The 13,435-nt window shown below is 37.1% G+C and overlaps 1 protein-coding gene across 1 annotated transcript in view; it reads left to right on the top strand.

Moving 5' to 3' along the window:
• The window catches only part of FREM2 (FRAS1 related extracellular matrix 2), a gene marked incomplete at both ends in the record, with an annotated part of 128,583 nt that overhangs the window by 77,363 nt on the left and 37,785 nt on the right, over positions 1-13,435 (top strand). The window lies entirely within an intron of this gene.

Genomic DNA, 13,435 nt, shown 5'->3' with positions numbered 1-13,435 from the left:
TGTGAAGATACTTTTGGAAAGCTATGTGGGTTTTCTAAAGAGTTTAGTATTCATATTTTACAGTTTGAGAAAATCACATAGGCCAGTTGGGAGGGAGAAGATGCACCTTTCCATTCTATCACAGTAACAAATGAAATCCAAAATGTCACCCTACATGTGTGATTCTGAGGTTGTGTCCACAAAGCCTTCAGGCCCATTGCCTTATGCTCTAAAAGACCATGTTGAAGGCCCTGATGGACCACAAGCCATCTAGCATCTGCTAAAAGGCAATTAGATTCCTTCTGATTAGATGCTGCATTCAAATTTCTGCCTAGAGGTTTCTATGTGTGCATCCTGTGTCTTTTTAGTAAAGCAGATGATCAAAAGACAGTCATGTTGCTTTAGAAATCCCTTCAGTAAAGTGCTAACAGAATAATGTCCTTTGTCCAGATGGTCCTTAGCCTTGATATATCATGTTGAAAGGGACATATTTGCTGGTGATTAGACAGAGGTCCGTGACTAAGGAAGAGTAGAATCAGCACACTCTATTACCAACTGCTTTGGAAAATATGTGTAAATATTAATACAGCCCCAGGCCTCTATTTCAGTGTCCCTAGCACTGGTGTGGCAACTCTTGCTAGGCATAGTAGCAAAAAATTTTCCTGGTACAATTGCCCTCATTCATGCGTGAAGTTTGGAGGCTGACACCTCAACTGTAAATTCTGTGAAAAGAATACTGATAAGCTATTTTAGTCCTCTCTATGAAGCCATAAACCATCTATTGTGACACTGTCTTATTTCCTAATGTGAGAAATGATACAGTGCAGTACTCTCTAAAATCTGATGCCAAGATAGATTGATATTATCAGCAGAGTGATTTCTCCCTAGTTACTGATATAAAGGGCAGCTCTTAAAGGCAGGAAGTTGACACCTATCTAATTGCATTGCAAATACTCAGTCTGCCTGAAATTTCTCATGTGTAATCCTGTGACAGAAATGACTTTGTTTTCTCTGTGAAGCATTTGAGTAATCGTATAACATTAATGAATACAACAGTTTTGAAATTACACTTCTTGTAAAGTAACAGATCGTATATCGAATGCAAGATGAAATAGAATTATGTTTATCTGACTTTGCTGTGATAGCAAATACAGATTTAATTCTATAAGTTTTTTACAACAGTTTGATTTATTGAACCATTTTGTTGACTTCAGGAACTTTACAATTTGTAGATAGCAGGTCATAGAATATTGACAGAATAGCTTCAAAAAACATATCCATGAAAAATCTGGTTACCCAGCTTTGGAGACTTTCTGACCACTTAAAATGTATATGGAAAGTTCGGGGTGGAGAGAATGTTTCTGCAAGAGATTACGAAAAATAGAGATGAGCTCATATTAGAGCATCTAGCTTCAGTGGGAACCTCAGTAACTGGAAGGATGCATTTTTATAGATTTTTTTATCATTTAAAATAAGATATTGTCGTTCATAGGCTTATACATTTCCTGCATTTATGAACACAACTTACCTTAATGCTACAAACTTTTAAACAGGGTTTATTTAGCAAATGTGAATAATCTTATGAGGTTTATTAAAAGGTGATATGGAGAAGTGTTTGGAAAATTCAGGTAGAACGTTTTCATTATGTAGCAACTGAAACATCAACATTTCCTGGTAAGCGTAAACAATATTTTGGATATTAACAAATAAAGGGGCTTTGAAGGGCAGATTTCCACCATTTTTTATGGACATTCACTTGTCTTATTGTTCCCAAAATGTTGCATATGCATATGCCATATTTGGAATAGTGTAACAGAGTTTAACAGAGTTCTTTTTTTTTTTTTCTTTCTATATTGGTGAATGTAGTGCCACAAAAAAATCCAGAGCATTCAAAACACTACTGACAATTTACTTACCAGTAAAGTTTTCTACCACAGCTTTGTGTTTTCAGTTTCCACAAAAACATAATGCATGGCAACAGAAAAGTCTACATGCATTTTGTTTCACCTGAGATCTGTTGTGCTGCCTATTCTATACAAAGCAGAGTACAAACTATATAGTCAGTAACTTATAAATTATACCTTATATATGTATTTATGTATTCATTCATCCATACATATATATATGCTTGTTTCTGACTGTCTATATATGCACATATTTATGTAATATGTGACCAATTTAACACCCTGGCCACCACGATTGAAATTCTACATAAATAAGCAAGGGATTTTAGGCATTGTTGATTATTATTATTTGCAGTGCACAAAATTAATTTTAATAAGTTAAACTAGTATGCTATGTGAACTGAAAAAGCATTTTCTTCTAGCTTTCAACAAGCAAACTTAATTTTAGAAAATGTCTAAGAAAAAGGTGGGTAAAAGCTTTAGTACATATATAATAGTCTATGAGCTATAGTAATGTTATCATCATAAATTCTGTAGTCCACTTCAGTCTGTTTACTTCACATCTACTGATACTTTTTTTGTCATTGTTTGTTTAAACAAACTTGACAAAGTTTATTTGAACAAATGTCAGAGTTGCTATTTCGCCAGATACTGTGACTGGATTAACATTATGCATTGACTTCTTCAGGTCAAAAAATGCAAACAGGAAAGGTCGAAGTTTAATAATACTACATGAGATCTTTCCTATGGAAGTCAAGTCAGCACTAGCAATACTACTTTATCTCCTCTGGCATTCAATGCGAGTTAATTAGGAAACATTCACCTTCAGTACCTATCATCAAAGTCTCTTCTTCTAGAGAAGGCCCCTAGGGTCTAACTAAAATAGCTGAGTTGCTATACAGTTATGATAATAAACAAAAAGTAAAAGAGGTGTACTCAATTTTTTAGTGAACTGGAGTATATTAAAGGAATTCCTGGCAACTGGATACTTTAATGGGGATTATACAGTTGTGCAGTGCTGCCAAAGCAAAACCTGAAAAAAATCATAGTATGTAGAACATGCATGGATATTTATATATGAGAAAGGTGATTATAAAAATGGTGCTGCTGTTGGAACATTTCTTCCCTTAGAAGGGACTTTTCCTGATAGGTCCTTATGTTGGAGATGGGCACAAAAAAGATTGAATTAATGGAATACACAGCAAAGTAAGATGTGCATGGTAATCTTGGATTCAGTGTTATGTCACTACTGTTTAAGCAGTACAAAATAAAAATGTGGATCAATTTGAGTCAGAGGTCTTAATTACTAACCATGAACCACTGGAAGAAAAAAGCATGCAAGGGAAAGACCTATGCAAATTATCCACTTTTGGGGTGGCAGTAATCTTACTTGATATTAGCCATCTATACATGTAGACATCTCATTCAAGCAGGTTATGCCAGGATCATTCTATAGCTAATGAAAAGAGACATGGACTCCCAGGAACCATCCCATTCTGGGAGAAGTATCTAAACTGTTAGAATCAGTTACCATGTGTATCTTGTGCATCTCAATGCCTTGATTTCTGACAGTATGTATAAACCGTACCCTTAGGAATTTAATTTGACATTCATCCCAAGGTTATAACTGCTACTGGGTACAAAAGAAGGAATTCTTTCTAATTTTGTGTTAAAACTATGAAATACCATTAAACAACAAAGAGATACATAGCAGTTCTTGCTTCATAAAACAATTATGATTTCTAAAGACAAATCTAAATTAATCTAGTGGAAACCTAATGAAAAAAAAAAGAATGCTGAAGAGCATTTCAATAGGAGTGCATTTCAATAGGTATTTAGAGTTTGAGATAAAATCCAAAATCCAACAAAAAGTTCAGCTATTTTTTTGTACAAATGTGAACTTGTGTGACTAAATCTAGCCAGAACTGATAGGCTGAACTACTTTTTCTTCATTCCTCTGAAGGATTTAGGGGATGAACAGAAATCAGTGAAAAAACTGAGGCCAGTTGGTGGGCTCAGGACATACCTATCCTGCATGGAGAGCACAGAGTTCAGCATAAAGCTGGAGGCACTTTACATAATACATCAATATTATGCATCTAGGAAAAGGAAGATAAGTTTTCTGTGAACTTGTCATTCCTCTTGGAGAGAGGAGTCCTGGAGTTTAGTCTCAGAACCCAGCTTTCCATAGAAAAGCCTTAATCCCCAGGCACTTGGCAACTAAGCAAGATCAGCCTGGAAGCACTCTCTGGTTTTCCAACTGAAGCTGTGACTCTGAAATAATTTCACATATATAGAGAAAAAATTATATCAAACTATTTGTTAGTATCCTTCTGGTAATGAGCAGCCTGTAATTTGGTTCCAACACTAACAGCGTTGCTTGTGCAACAAGTCTGATACAAAATGCTTTAGTCCTTGCAACACAGCATGCAGTCAAAGCTCTGCTCTCCATAGTCAAATGTTTTCATTGTCAGGCTGCTGATTTAGACTCTTTCTTACTTATTCTGTTTTGTATTGTGAGCAGATTTTAATCACATAGTTTAATCATGGTTGGAAACCAGCAGAGAAGAGGTGTGATGAATGCAGAGCTGGAATTTTACAGCTAACAGGAGAATGCTTACAATTATTTTGTTGTCTTCAAATTTTTTGTGAGTGACTGTCTTTCCTTGTGATTTTAATTCCATGCTACTGTATTTAGTGTTGCCATGAGAGCACACAGCCTTACAGCCAGGCTGACAAACAGTCCTCTTGCTGTGGTGGAATTGTTGAAGCCTCATGCTCTTCACAGTAGGAAGTACATTAAATATATTTGTTCCACTTCATTCTCATTAGATGGGCAAGCAGCCGTTCAGACTTCTTCTTGGCATTTCTACATCAAGGCTGGGAAAGCAAAGGACTCAGATTTATTTCAGAGGTTTGCTTACCATTTTCTTTATGATTACTCAACAGAATCAATCACTTGTATCATCCACATGATAGAGGATAGCGCTATCTGGGAATATTTTACAGCTGAGTAAATTGGATGATGGTATGATCATGGTATGATAATGCAGAAAGCCAACATTAGAGGTCAAACAGAACAAATTCATTCTTTAGTCTTCTGGAGGTTTCTTTAAAACATTTGCTCTCACTACTCCTACAGTTAATTAAACTTTGGAAATCCTTAGACAATGTTCTGGAAATCAGCAGCCACTAGCACTTGTCCAGATTGCTTGGAGTAGTTAAGTCCATATTGATGTTTACTATTAATAACTTGAAAGAAGCAGAAAGTCGACTCTGCAATGCTACAAATAAATATATGCTTTGCATTCAGCCTCCCAGTAGGCATACAGTATCAACTAACTTTCAGTGTGTGTACTGAGCCAAATTCCAGCTGAGATTAATTAATAATGCTATTAGTAATGTGATTTGTCAGAGGCACATCCTTATCTCACAAGGCTATATGGAATTTCCTTATTTCCATTGGCTTCTGAGGCAGGCAATCCAGTATGTCTCTTTCTTTTCAACAATAGGTGTTTCATAACCTTAAACTGAATGAGTGGTTGGTTGATCTTGGTAGATAATATCTGCCAGTCTATTTGTCTAGTTTTAGTTACAACCTGAACAGTGTAGGTAGAGCATATCCAGTGTTCTGTTACAGACTGGAGTCATGATTTGGCCAAGTAGCCCTCACCATTCTCTGGAGATGACTAAAATAACAAACTAGTTTTTATTTTTTCCTCTGTATAGCCATCTTTGACTGCTTTCTCCCTTTTCTATTTTTACAGTGCTTGAGGGCTTGATGCCTTTGGCACCTCCGTGCAGGTTTTAACTTCTGTTGTCCTCTCATTAGCTAAAATCTCTGTGTGGCCCCTCCCCTTTCCCTAGTCTGTGGCAGGTGGCCAGATTGGCAAGAGAAAAAAATGGAAGACAGCCAATTTATGACACGTTATACTCCCAGTTTTCTTTACTTACAGTTTCTTATTATCACCAGTTCAAAAGAGTGAAAAATGTTCAATTTGTGATGATAGCCTTAAAGATTTTGCAAAGTCCCTGTTTGCTGTCTATCACTGAAATAAATTAATGTCATATATCTACAGTAGGATGTTCTATAAAGGCAACCAGGTGCATTTATGATTTGCTTTTCTAGCATTGTCTGTTATTGATGGTTTATTTTATGTGTGTGTGTGTAAGTGCACACTCACACATTATAAACATATGAACTACAGATGTTGGATTAATCCCATCTTTACTTAGCTGCTTAATAACGAGGTATATAGTCTAACCTTATGATCTAGGCTCCTTCAATAGGTAAGGAGGACAGACCATGACCTCCAGACAGTCCTTTGTTACATTTATTTCAGATGGGTCCTTTGGGAGGACTCAGCTGGTGGAGTAGCATATCCTCTAAGCCTTCACTGCTGCAGGTTCTTAAATGGTTATCTTACATGTGCATTATTACAGTTCTATGTGAATTGTAGTAGTATTTCTAGGAGTGTTGAAATATAGAAAACAGCTTTTGAGTTTTGTACTCAAAACACATAAGAAGTTGATAAGCAGAAGGTACAAAATTATATGAACTGTAGGAAATTGATACTTTACATTCAATCTAGAATTAGTTAAATGAGGTTATGTTCTTGCATGTACTGATGTTGTTTTCCAGAGCCTGATGGACCATTGTTTTATGACAGTTCATTCAAGCGTACATTGAAAATCTTTCTCTCTCCTGTCTTCCTGTAGGATGTTATATTTTTTATTGCTTATGTTCTTTGTACTACAGATCTTATATTTATTATAGACTGTTTGAAAATGTAATGAATGCCTAGCGAACCATTCTAAATTAATCATTTGGTTTTGGTTGCTTGTGATTGGAGAGAGTAAATTTAATGACCTAGTGAGTGCTTTGTGTGTTTAAGATTTGGATAACCAAGTTGTGTAGGACATCTTGGCACATTCAGCTTCTATAATGTTTCTTCAGATCATCTTGCTTCCTGTAAAGCTCCTACTGATACTTTGCCATTTTGCTCATCAGTCTTTGAAGACCCAAAGGAACAACAGAGTAACCAGTGTACCCCACTGGGCTTTAATGGCATTGATTTTCCTTTTGAATGTGTAAATCATCAAAGGATTAACTTAGTTATTATCTGACATTATTGCCTGTCAGGCAACTCTTTTTCCCTATCAGATGAATAGGGTCAGAAGTCCAAAAGGGAGAATTCAAGAACTTCTAACAAACAGCAGAGTACATTTTCTGTCATTAGAGGTCTGATAAGTCTGACTGTTCTGTTATCACTTCTGTTCTGTCTTCTTTGCTGATTCCCATCCTCAACATCAGCTTCTGCAATGGGAGCATGGAAGATCTCTTGCCTATTTTTCTTCTCAGACCTCAGTGGGATCATTGTTCAGTGTTCTCATTGTATCCAAGCAGAAAAACCTGTAAGAATTTTTTTTTTTTCTCTCAGTTAAGGAAACTCAACAGAGATGGCATTGTGATTGAATAGTAAAAGTGCAAAAATATAAAGTCAGAATTGGGACAGTGTCTTTCTAAGCCTCTCTTGTGATATGGTCAAGATGTTTCCAATCCAGAAAAGTCTGTATATACATATGGGCAGAAGAACAGATTTAATAACTATCCACAAGAACAGATATGTCCTGCACCTGAGTTGGGACAATCTTTAATATCTGTACAAACTGGGGGATGAGCCAGCAATGTGCAGTTTGCAGCCCAGAAAGCCCATTGTTTCCTGGGCTGCCTGAAAAGAAATGTGGTCATTAGGTCAAGGGAGTACTGTGTTCAGCTCTGGGCTTCTCAGCACAAGAAAGACATGGACCTGTTGGAGAGGGTCCAGAGGAGTGACACAAAAATGATCAGAGGAATGGAACACTTCTCATATGAAGAAAGGCTGAGAGAGTTGGGAGAAACAAGAAGGCTCCAGGGAGACCTTATTGCAGCCTTTTAATATATAAAGTGGCTCATAAGAAAGATGGAGACTTTTTACCCAGGTGTGTAGTGACAGTGCAAGAGGCAATGGTTTTAAACTGAAAGAGGGTAGATTTAGTTTAGACATAAGGAATTATTTTTTTTTCTATTATGAGAGTGGTGAGTCAGTGGAACAGCTTGCTCAGAGAAGTTTTGGATGCCACATCACTGGAAGTGTTCAAGGTCGGGTTGGGCAGACCTTTGTGCAACCTGACCTAGTGAAAGATGTCTCTGCCCATGGCATGGAGTTGAAATAGATGATCTTTAAAAGTCTCATCCAACCCAAACCATTCTGTGATTCCACAAAAAATTACCCTCAGAAATTGCACAATTTGTATTTTATTTTGATCTTTAGAATATTATAATATCCTTTTTCTCAAACCCTAATGGCTTTTGTTGTATAAGGAGCTCACCCATTTTCAGAATGCATTTACTTTTATGAAGGTCCAGGAATTCTGTCTTTGCTATTTAATCTCCACAATTTCCTCACCATCTTCCTATCAGCTTTCATTACCAAACAACAAAATGCTTGTTATTCAAAAGTCTTACTACTTGCCAACCATTGGAAATCTCAGCTCGGGAGAAAACGTAATTGTCATCAGTATGACTTTGGGCTTTAAAATCTTAGAGATCAAAGTTACTATTTAAGTGGATGGTGTTACTAGGTATTATACAGAAAAAATTCCTAGAATGAGCTATTGTGATTTTTCTATTATGTTTTTGATATTAGTGTAGGTGTGAGAAGTGTACTTTGGAAGAGAAAATTTGAAAATATTCTTCTCAGAAAACCTCTAATTTTGCAAATATACTTATTACACTCAGACCTTTTCTACAGACTGCTTTTTCTGCAAGGTCCACTAGTAAACTAATTACTCAATTTAAATGTGAAAAACATATTTAGAAATGGCTACATATTCTATCTTTCTGTAGCTTGATTTCTAAAATGCTGCTGAACTTCTACCATTTTTGGTTTTAGGAGTCCTCATTTGTTATTTCATGTATCACTGACTGTGAGCTCCTTCATACTTGGTCTTCTTATAAGGTGCCTTCTATGTGGTAAATTGAAAAACTGCTGTCAAGCCTTCCCATTTATCTGCCTGCTTCTTCATCTGTTCATTGAGAATTTATTACTGATACCATTTCCTGGGTCTCTTAGAAAAAAAAAAAAAAAATCATTTTTAAAAATAGAACATGTAGAAGATTCTGAGTTGGTTCCATGCTCTGTGGGAGGTCTAGCCAGTAGGAAAATGGTATCTGAAAGTCAGATGGTTGCTGCAGGGAATACCATCACATTTGGATGATGTATTTCTGAAGCATTTGTTTCTTCAGCTATTAGGTTTTTTAATTTTTATTTACATGGGTAAATGAGGCAATTATCTGCATTATGGAACAGTTTCAGCAAGTGATTGTAGCTTAAAGATCTTTTCCAACCTAAACGATTCTATGATTACACAAAATCAGAATTAGCTCAGTTCTTCATCCTGCAAAGTACACTGCAGGCTGTGCTTGGAGAAGGGTTGAGACTGACAAAAAAAGGAAAGAGTAGGAGACCAGAGGTGGGATATCACTGTAGCCATCTTAATGCAACCCCCAGCCTTGCAGCTAGGGCTGTAGTCTGCTTCCTTTACTGTGCTACTTGGCTCACATTTGAGTTTTACTTACTCATGTAGCAGAGAGGTTAGTTGTGCATTCCAGGCCTGCCAGGCAGCTGCTGCTTGTGATGGTACTATGTGTAGAGAAACTGAAGAATGGATGCACTTTAACATAAAGGTTTAGTTAAAATGTAAAGGTCTATACCGAATTAGTATGTATCATAAATATACTAAAAGTGATTCACATATAATGTTGTTCATTGCAGTTACTGATCTCTGTTCACACTGTGTTACTAAAATTACTGGGTCAAGTTGCATAAAATTAGAGTAATTCAGTGATGAACCAGTCCACTCAATGTATGGCATTGCTTTTATAGAAAAAAAAAAAAAAAAGTGTTTTTCTTCCAAAATAGAACTGGGTTTACTAAAGTTTGCATTAATTTGAGTCTGTCCTTTTATGTGTTATAATGTTTGCGGTATCCTTTAAAAAATCATTTTAAGTTTCTAGACAGAAATGTGCTGTTGAGACAAATGGAAATGCAGGCATTATTTGCTTGAGATAATGTGTGGCAATTGGTCTGCAACTAGTAATTTTGATCCTGAGGTGAATTTACTTTTTGATTGCAGGAGTTATGACAACAGTGCTAAAAAGATGAAAACTGCTAAGATTTAAACATATTAATTTGAAATGTAATCTGCTTTGACCACATCAAATAAACATCTATTGGCATTTGCACAATAAGTACCTGCTGCAGAACTCAGCTCTGACTGTAGTCCTGACCCCTGCTTCTACAGCATTCAGCAAAAATAAATGACTTGGCAAATTAAATTCATTGTGCTAAATGCAAGCTCAGTCGCTTGCATAGCCTCAAGTATGTGTAAATAGTTGTAGAATGGCACTACATATTTTTGAGATGTTAAAGTCCTCTTTGGTAATATCATAATATAATTATTTTTTTTTTGTAATGGACAATTTTTCCAAGCTTTTCTTTTGCTTTTATTAACATGCATATATGAGAGAGATTAAAGAATTTAACCTTTACTACTATTAAACAGTAAATGCCCATTCCTTCCCAAATCTAATGGAACTCTTGGTCTTAACTGGTCTATCTACAACTCACAAGGATCTACAACTCAGAAGGATGGAGTCTCTTCTGTTAAATACAGACTCAGCAGCTGAGCCATTTAATGCTAGCTGTGATACTGAAATGCAAGTAAGCATTGTGTAGGGATGTATATGTTATCTGGTTATGAGCCAGATGAGGTCCAGAGGAAATCTGGCCATGTTTATTTGTTGTTATGTCCAAGGTAATTAACTGTGTCGACCATCAGGGCTCATTACTTCAGACTCAGCATTGCACTAGCATGTCAAGACTGTACCAAAACAGGATGATAAGCTTACAAAGCACTGGTTTTGCACTTTCTGCATTACCTCAACAGATTTCTGTTAGCTCTGGTAACACATGATGTTCATATCATAGCCTTTCTTTGTACTCTGCATGGAAAGAAGGAAGGCAAAAGCTTTTAAGAATAAATTGTTTAACACCACTAGAAATGATCAAGCATGAGTTCAGTTGTAATTAATTAATCTCCTGGTTACAATATCTAAACATGTCAGAGTGGCAGGTCATGTTTTCTTCTATTATTTTTCTCCTCCTGCGAATACATAAATATATATATGTATCTCTCACTGGAAGAATGTATCACTGAAAATCCCTTTAGTATTAAGACTTATTGCATTGTCAGAACAGAAGAGTCTGATTTTTTTGTATTTGTCCTAACTATCCTTCCTTAAGTATTATTTGCACTGGCAGCCCAAACTGATTGTAGCACCTTGCATATCTTCCAACCAACCTGCTCTTTTGCCATGTCCCTCTAAAGCAGATTGTAAAGATATCATTGTGAAAACAACAGCCTCCTTTGAAATAAGTATTTTCATGCTATCTCATTGATTTCCTGATATACATTCAAAGATAGACCTATTCCTAGCGGCATAAGAAGCGTGTTTGTTTTCCTGTTTGATGACTGACTAGTACTGTAGCAGATACAGACTCCTGACTGCGTAAGTGCAAAGGCAAGACAAAGATTTAATTTTGTGCCAAGAAACTTGGGGCTAAGGCTCCTAACCTTTCTCCTCTAATTATTGTAACTTCATGCCAGGGAAATCTGTTCGTCTGAACAACAACAACAAAAAACCTCTAAAAAACCCTTCTTATTTCTGTAAGAGGAAGCATTAAATTTGCAGTGGTCTCTCTCCAGAGTGATTTACTAGATTAAAGACCTGCTGTAAGTGAGCCTGCAGTCATTGAGCAGAGTGTTTGCCAGCCATGACCTGAGAGAGACAATGCGTTCCCTGTTAGTGGCTTGGCTGTGCTGCTTTCCCTGGGGAGCTGCTAACGCAGCTTACAGGAAATGAACTTACAAAACTTTTGTAAGGATTTGTTTCCTAGGATGGGTAACCATGCAGGATGTGTCTTTCATTGAAGATACATGACTCAAAAAGTGTGAAAAACTCACTCCAGAATACAAGGGAAGCCAACTGAGGGTTTAGGCATTTTTATGTTTGGCTGTGACTACAGGAACAAGCAGCGCCTGAGGGTTCTTCTTCAGCAGCAGGAAAATAAGCATTAGGATGAAACTACAAGAAACCAAGAACATTTTATTTTACATCTTCCATTTAGTTTAGGGCAGGTCATCTAAGTTGCCTGTGTAGTCAGTGAGTAGAAGGGAGTGCTTCCAGTTCTCCTCAGATTTTACTCACTGCAGTGCATGAGCCATTCCATCTCTCTTTCTTTGTGTTCCTTGTGCTGGGAAACCTTCTGGAGTTGCCTGTACTTGTCCTTGAAAACTGAGAGCAAGTGGGCTGTGAATGTGAGTACCTCTCACTTAAGTGCTTAAAATGAGGTGGGGTTAAATCCAGTTCCTAATTCCAGAACTACCAGGAGTTCGGGACTTCAGTTTTTGGGCCCCTCATCATAGGAAAGACATTGAGGTACTAGAGAGAGTGCAGAGGAGGGCAATGAAGCTGGTGAGAGGCCTGGAGCACAAATCTTGCAAGGAGCAGTTGAGGGAGTTGGGGCTGTTTAGCCTGGAGAAAAGGAGGCTGTGGGGAGACCTTATTGCTGTCTACAACTACCTGAAAGGAGGTTGTAAAATGAAGGATGTTGGTCTCTTCTCCCAAGCAGCACGTGATACGACAAGAGGAAATGGCCTCAAGTTGTGCCAGGGGAGGTTCAGATTGGATATTAGGAAAGATTCTTCATGGAAGGGGTTGTCAGGCATTGGAACAGGCTGCCCAGGGAAGTGGTGGAGTCACCACCCCTGGAGGTGTTTTAAAGGTGTTTAGTCGAGGTTCTTAGGGATATGGTTTAGTGCTAGAGTTAGGTTATGGTTGAACTCAATGATCCCGAGGGTCTCTTCCAACTGAAATGATTCTATGATTCAGTATAGAGAGATCAGGGTTATAAAACCAAGATCAGACTTGGGAAAGTGTGCTAAACTTTAAAAATGCTTATTCAAGAAATTACATGTATTAGATCTGATAATATTTTAACTACCTTTATCTGACCATTGGCACATTTGTAACCATTTGGTCTTGGTAGACATTTTGTATTTTTAGCCTCTAGAGGCTGTGTGAGCCTTTGTCCATCTTAAGAACGTTAGAAGATCATTTTCTGTCTGAAATGGCACACTTCTTTACAGATCTAATATCCAATTCTTCAGTATCCTTGCAAGTAGAACTCACAGCAAACTTAATAACAGTTATACAAGAAGGTCCAGAGAGTGTATCCTATTCACCTATTAAAAATGTTTCAGATAAGAGCTTTGCAGCCCCCAAAATAAATGCACCTGCTGATAAGCCAGTCCCTGTAGGCAAATAAGAGTGGTATGTGTCTGTCTGTGCACACAAACAAACACACATTTAAATACAGATAATGTCAAATGAAAGAAATTAAATTTGAACTGAAAGCCTTGTCATCTACCAAACCTAGGCATTTGCC

The sequence above is a fragment of the Nesoenas mayeri genome (assembly GCF_963082525.1).
Source record: "Nesoenas mayeri genome assembly, chromosome: 1".
Classification (NCBI taxonomy): domain Eukaryota; kingdom Metazoa; phylum Chordata; class Aves; order Columbiformes; family Columbidae; genus Nesoenas; species Nesoenas mayeri.
This window is presented reverse-complemented; position numbering and strand designations above follow the sequence as displayed.